We start from the raw sequence: 7,093 nt of genomic DNA, 5'->3' as shown, positions 1-7,093 counted from the left end.
CGTTCTTGCCTAAATATAATATTAACAACTTTTTAAAAAATTTTTATCTTTACTTTATGTAAGTAGTCTTATCTTCTTGGGCTTTTAATCACCATCTCCCTGATGATTAATGATATTTAGCATATTTTCATGACCTCTTTAATATTCTTATATTTTAAAACCTGTAACCATTTTTATTATTTTCTTCTTATTCTTAAGTTTAAAAAGTTCTTTATTTACATATTATGGATATGTCTTTGTCATGTATCTCTCATATATGCGTATGTATTTTTTGTGGTTTGCCTTTTCATTTTGTTAATGATATTTTATTCATCACATCCTATAAAGACCAGAATTTTATTTTGATGAAGTCCAAATTATTATTATTTTCATTATTTTTATGTTTGTTATGTTCTTTAAGCAGTCTTTGCCTATCCCAAATTTATCTTTTCGTATATTTGATCTCTTTCGTATATATGATCTCTTTTCGTATATTTTTTTGCAAAAATCATATCGCTGTACTTTTTGATGTGTAGGTCCATGATCATTTTGTGTTAATTTCTGGATATACTATACCATACTATACTATACTATAGTATACTATACTATACTGTACTATACTGTACTATACTATACTATGCTATAATTTGGTTTGAGTTACCTTGGCACCATTGTTTATGGGCCATTGTGTGTAGAACTCTCTCTCTGGATTCTCCATTCTTTTCTATTATTCAGTATATCTACCTTTACCTCAAATAATGCCTTCTTCGCTATTCTTTCTATAGCACTGCTTGTTTACAAACATAACAACAAAAACCTATCCTGTCCCTATTGAATTCCTTGAAATGTTTGCCAGAAATGAATTTAGTATATATGTGTGAGTTGATCTCTAGATACTTTAAAATCCACTGACCTATATGTCCATCTCTAGACAATTATCACACTATATTTAAAAAAAACCCCTCACACTTCCTTTATTAGTGTAGCTTTCTAGTACACCCTGAAATCCAGTAGTTTAAGTTATTTGCATTTGTTTTCTTTACAAATTTGTTTTGGCTATTACAGAGTGTTTTGTTTTAAGACAACTATTTTATTTATTTATTTTTTTGAACAGGTCTAGGTTTACAACAAAATTGAGAGGAAGGTACAGAGATTTCTTGTATACTTCCTACCCTGCTAGTACAGAGTTTTTGCAATATATATATATTTATAAATAGGTTGCCATTTCTACAAATAAGCATGATGGAATATTAAAAGAAAACACTATTTCTTGGCTCATAGAACTCAGGGAGACACTTAGGTTTACCAGTTTATTATAAAAGATATAATAAAGGATACAGGGGAACAGCCACATGAAGAGGTACATAGGGGGAAATCTGGAAGGATTCCAGGTGCAGAATCTTCAGTCCCTGCGAAGCTGGGATGTGCCAACCTCCTGGCATCAACCCAGAAACTTCCAAACCCTATAATTTATGGATTTTTACAGAGGCTTCACCATGCAGCCGTGGTCAGTTATTAAGTCAATCTCTAGCCTCTTTCCCCTTCCTGGAAGATGAGGGCTGGAGATGAAATTTCTAAGCTTCTAATAATGACTTGGTCTTTCTGGTGACCAGCCTCCATCCAGAAGCCCACCTAGAGATGCCTCATTAGCATAAAAGATACTCCTGTCATTCAGGAAATTACAAGGATTTTAGGAGTTTTGTGTCAGGAATCCAGGGCACCCCTATTATTCAGGAAATTACAACAGTTTAGGAGCACTGTGTCAGTAACTTGGGGAAAGAGACCAAAAATATATTTCTATTATGTAACAAGTATTAATGAGAGTTACAATATGTTTATAGATCAATTTAGGAATAATAGACGTCTTAATACTGAGTCATCATTTTGTCAAAAATATTTTCTCATCTTTTGAAAATCTTGTACTGTTTCTCCTTTATATTTTTGATATGATAAACTACACAGATTGGTATATGGATTTAAAGTCAATTTTGCATATCAGAATACACCCCTATTAGTCATGAAACATTTTTATATATCGATGATTACACTTTTACAAAATAATTTTGTACCTATTTTCTTGAGGAATATTGCTCTTCGGCTTTCTTTTATAGTTTCTGTGTGGTTTTGTTATCAAGGTTGTACTTGTGGAATATGCTTTGTGTTATTTCAAGCATTCAATATTTTGAAACTTGTTTTATGGCTCACAATATGATCTACCCTGTTGAATGTTCATATGCACTTGAAAAGATAAGTTATTATGCCATTTTTAAGGTATGGCTTTTGTAGTTTATCTGTGGGTTGACTATAAACCGGACTCCATTTCCTCAAGTTACTTGGTAGAGTTTTTCAAGTATTGTATATTCTTACAAATGGTCTGTGGATTTGCTATTCACTCTGTCAGTCAATGGAAGCAAACGTTAACATTGCCAGCTGTGGTTTTCTTTCTCCTTATAGTTTTGTCAGTTTTACTTCCTGTATTTTGAAACTTTGTTACTAGGTGCATACACATTTAAAATTGTTAAATATTCTTTGTAAATTGACCCATTTATCATTATAAAGTGTTTCTCTTTATTATTATGATCACTCTTTATCTTATGGTATGTATTTGTTCCTTCATATTCTCTTTTAGTATTTTTATTTGACATCATAGATACCTGCATAAAGCATTAAAACAGGATTCTGAATTAAATCAGGTGATGATTAATTAATTCAGCTGAGCGTCTTTGTGGACATCTGATGGCCAAGAAGTTATACCTCTCTGACTGAAATTATCCTTGTATTTCCTGATGTATGCAACTGTTTGAAACAGTTAAAATTCTTGTATCCTATGTTAAAGGAACTTATGTTCTTTGGTGGTGTTTAATCACATTGTTCTGTCAATAATTATATGGTGACATTTAGGTTTTTCATTTTTAGTGGGTTATTTGAATAATTGTTTTGGTAAGCACTTTTGACTTCCACTAGTTCACTTTAGGCCAAAGCTTAGTTTTCTTTCCCAATTTTATCCATTGTTAATTTATCCTTTCTTGATTTATTTTGAACATTCATAATAATTACCTTAAATTTTAAAAAAGGCAATATCCTTCATTTTCTGCATTTACTAATTTCCTAAGCTCCAGAAACAGCTCTAGTAACCTTTGCTCACTCACAGTGTCCAAAGGAGTTTTAAGTCTTTAATTCACTCTATTAAAGCATTTGCTATAATATATAGTTGTTTGTTTTCCTGACTAATTAAAGACTGATATTATATTTGCTACTAGAAATGGTTTTAGAAAATATATTCTTAATAATGGGAATCTGAGATTAGTTTTATATGAATGAGAACATGTGATACTAGTAGTCACTACCATGCAATGGATACAAAGTAACTTGTAACACACAGTCGTTTAGAATGGCATACCTACTGAAGTTGAAGTTTGGGAGACCAAGGTGCTGATCCAACAGAATTTTAGGTTAGAAATTAAACCAACTGACAGCTGACTGAATGGCTGCCTCTGACCTCACTAAAGATATTGCAGATATAAAATAACAATTTTAGAGCTTAAAAATCTTGGCTCCATTCCCATGAGAGAATCTGCAAACTACTCTAAAATAACTGCTTATCTTATATAAACAGTGTCAATTATCTGTAAGCCACAAGCAGATAGTTCTGTTCCTTAAATTAAAACATAAGTTAAATTCCTAACTTCATTAAAAATGATATGTGAAAGTGAGAGTGGAATTCAGGACATTATAATAGGGATATTTGAGTAAATGAATATGAATGAAAAATCATAAACTCACAAATAGTTTGAGACTTCCTTACTAGCTGGGCAGCCTTTCATTATATCTTTGAGTTTCTATGTTTGTAGAGACTATAATGTTTTCATCTGAGGCAGAAACTTTTTTTTTTTTTAAAGATTTTATTTATTTGACAGAGAGACAGTGAGAGAGGGAACACAAGCAGGGGGAGTGGGAGAGGGAGAAGCAGGCTTCTGGCAGAGCAGGGAGCCCACCTGAGCGGGGCTCGACCCCAAGACCCTGGGACCATGACCTGAGCCGAAGGCAGTCGCTTAACAACTGAGCCATCCACGCGCCCTGAGGCAGAAACTTTTTAAGAGGAAAGTGTTCTTCCCAAGATCCACAACCAAATCAAGACACATATCTAGAGTCAGAGAGCAGCAATCAGAATCCCTGATGCAGGTAAGAACAAAGTCTGGATTAGGTAAATATAGAATGCATACATATATACGTACATAAGTACAGAGAAAGAGAGAGAGGGAGAGAGAAAAACCTGGGGAATATATTTAGGGATTGACTGAATAAATTTTAAGGGTTTATATTAAGGAATAAGAGACATCACATGGAACTGGACCAAATTAATCAATGTGGGTACACTTACCAGTCTGGATTCATTGTGTTAGATTGAGTAGCTGTCAATGGCTTTAGTAGTTTATTTGTGGGTTGACTATAAACCGGACTCAGTGGCAGCCTCTAATAAATTCTGCTGTGTCTGACACATCAGATGAGTTTCTAAGTTCAAATATTTTACTTTTCAATTTCTTGCATTCCTGTTTAACTTACTGATTCCAATCCTCCTATGAGATTCTTCAGTTAGCATTACTTTTCTCCATGTTTTTCTCTGTTTCTTGAACATAATAATCATAAATGTCTAAAGTCCTTGTCAGTTCATTCAATATTTGGACCATTTGTATGGCATTTTCTATTTCCCCTTCTGTTTTGATTTTTTTTTTCCTTTTCACTTTTGGTCAGGGTGTTTTGTCTTGTTTTATATGTAATAATTTTCAAAGGAATTCCAGATATTGAGTGTGAAAAGGGTAGTCACTCTAGATGATTTAACTCCTCTAAAAAGAATTCATCTTACGGCCCCTAGCAAAATGTAGTAGTGGACAATTCAAGAAGGAGCTATGCTAAGTCAGGTTAGGGTATAGCTCTTGTAGGCTCAGTTTACTCAGTTTGCCTCTGCATTACTCTGGCATTCCAGGATTTCCAACTAACAGTCTGATGTATTTGTCTGGGTTCTTCCTAATGGATCCTAAATTCTAAATCAGTAATTTCATTTACATTAGATAAACGTCCTAAATTGGAAACCTATTATGTAATTGAAACTACTCCAAATTTATTCAAAAAACTCTCCTGGTTTCTCTGTCCTCATAATTCCCCTGGGAATTTTCTTCAGGTTTTACATACAGTTCTCAGAATTTTGTCCAAGCCCAGAACTAACAAGTGTCCTAAGGGTAGAAGGTGCTACCCTTCTACCTACTGCTCACCCCTCTTGGATTCTGAGTTTCTGAGATTCTTCCCATGCCAGTGTTTTAAGCCCTTTAGTTATCTCTGAAGCTTCCCACTGCCCTTAAATAGATCACTGGTGTAATCTGTCCTATGTTCTTTGAGGATGCCCTGGTGTGCTAACACTTCCTAACTGAAAACGGCATTTGAAAATATTTATTTAATTTCAATATATCTGAAGGGAATTATAAGTGAATTAAAATAAATTAGTATAAAAAAGATGAATATAGTGACTAATCAGAATTTAGGTTTCTTTTTGCAGAGAGAAAGTGAGCACATCTAAGTATGAGACAGTTACAACATGTTTGATGAAAGCACAATGCTGTTCTTATATTGTTCAAGAGTTAACTGTAGTTAGACCCAGTACAGATGATTGTAGGAGAGGGTACCTCTACTTATTTTGCTCTCCATAGTAATTAATTTCCTCTTGTTTGTTGACCTTCCTTTTTTTGCACTCATCAGTATCATAGGTGCTAGAAACTATATTACCCAGACTCTTCTGCCAGCAGATTCAAATTTAGGTTATTGCTCATAGAATAAAAGTAGAAGAGAAGCAAATTTGGTTATTTGCAGGATTATGTATTTCATATTTATCAAACATTATGTTTTGATGGAAACATTTGGATGTCCTCTTGAAAATCACACAATTATTCCCAGAGGACCAGAGATCATTGTGTTGTAGTTTCTGGAATTTCTTGTATTAATTTGCTAGGGCTGCCATATCAAAGCACCAGGGACAGGATGTCTTAAACAACAGAAATGTAATCTCTCACAGTTCTGAAGGCTGGAATTCCAAGATCAAGGTTTTGGCAGGTGTGGTGTCTCCTAAGGCCTCTGTCCTTGACTTGCAAATGCCCACCTTCTCGCTGTGTATTCACATGATCTTTCTTCTGTGTATGCATATCCCTGGTATCCCTCTCTTGGTGCCCAGATTTTCTTCCTATTGAGGACAACAGTCAAATTGTATTTGAATGCACCCTAAGCACCTAATTTCAATTTAATCATACCTACAGGCCCTATCTCCAAATGTAGTCACAGTCTAAGGTTAAATATATGAATATATAAAGTTCAAATATTTGGTGGAATACAACTAACCCCATAACTTTGGGTTCCCGATAATCAGAATGCTACCAGAAGCTTAACTGACCTGGAAACCCACATCTTTTAACACTTTCGTAGCTCTATTCCTTCTTTTAGCTGTCTTCCAATTGGAAAAAATTGGAGATTTTGTTTTGTTTTGTTTTACTTAATCCTATCTGATAATGAATCAAATATATCTTTATTTGGGGTCAAAGACTCTTAATCAAGAAAACATTTTAGAAATTATCTAGATTAGTGTTAGTAAACACTTTCTCAAAGTTATTCTTTTTTTTAATTTTTTTATTGTTATGTTAATCACCATACATTACATCATTAGTTTCGGATGTAGTGTTCCATGATTCATTGTTTGTGCATAACACCCAGTGCTCCACGCAGAACATGCGCTCTTTAATACACATCACCAGGCTAACCCATCCCCCCACCCCCTCCCCTCTAGAACCCTCAGTTTGTTTTTCAGAATCCATCATCTCTCATGGTTGGTCTCCCCCTCTGATTTCCCCCCCCTTCATACTACCCCTCCTGTTATCCTCTTCTTCTTCTTTTTCTTAACATATATTGTATTATTTGTTTCAGAGGTACAGATCTGTAATTCAACAGTCTTGCACAATTCACAGCACTTGCCATAGCACATACCCTCCCCAATGTCTATCACCCAGCCACCCCATCCCTCCCACCCCCCCACCACTCCAGCAACACTCAGTTTGTTTCCTGAGATTAAGAATTC

This window comes from Callorhinus ursinus, unplaced genomic scaffold (genome assembly GCF_003265705.2).
Source record: "Callorhinus ursinus isolate GAN/ISIS: 27379988/994484 unplaced genomic scaffold, GSC_fseal_2.0 scaffold21, whole genome shotgun sequence".
Classification (NCBI taxonomy): domain Eukaryota; kingdom Metazoa; phylum Chordata; class Mammalia; order Carnivora; family Otariidae; genus Callorhinus; species Callorhinus ursinus.
The sequence above is the reverse complement of the archived record's forward strand: the minus strand, read 5'-3'. Positions refer to the sequence as shown.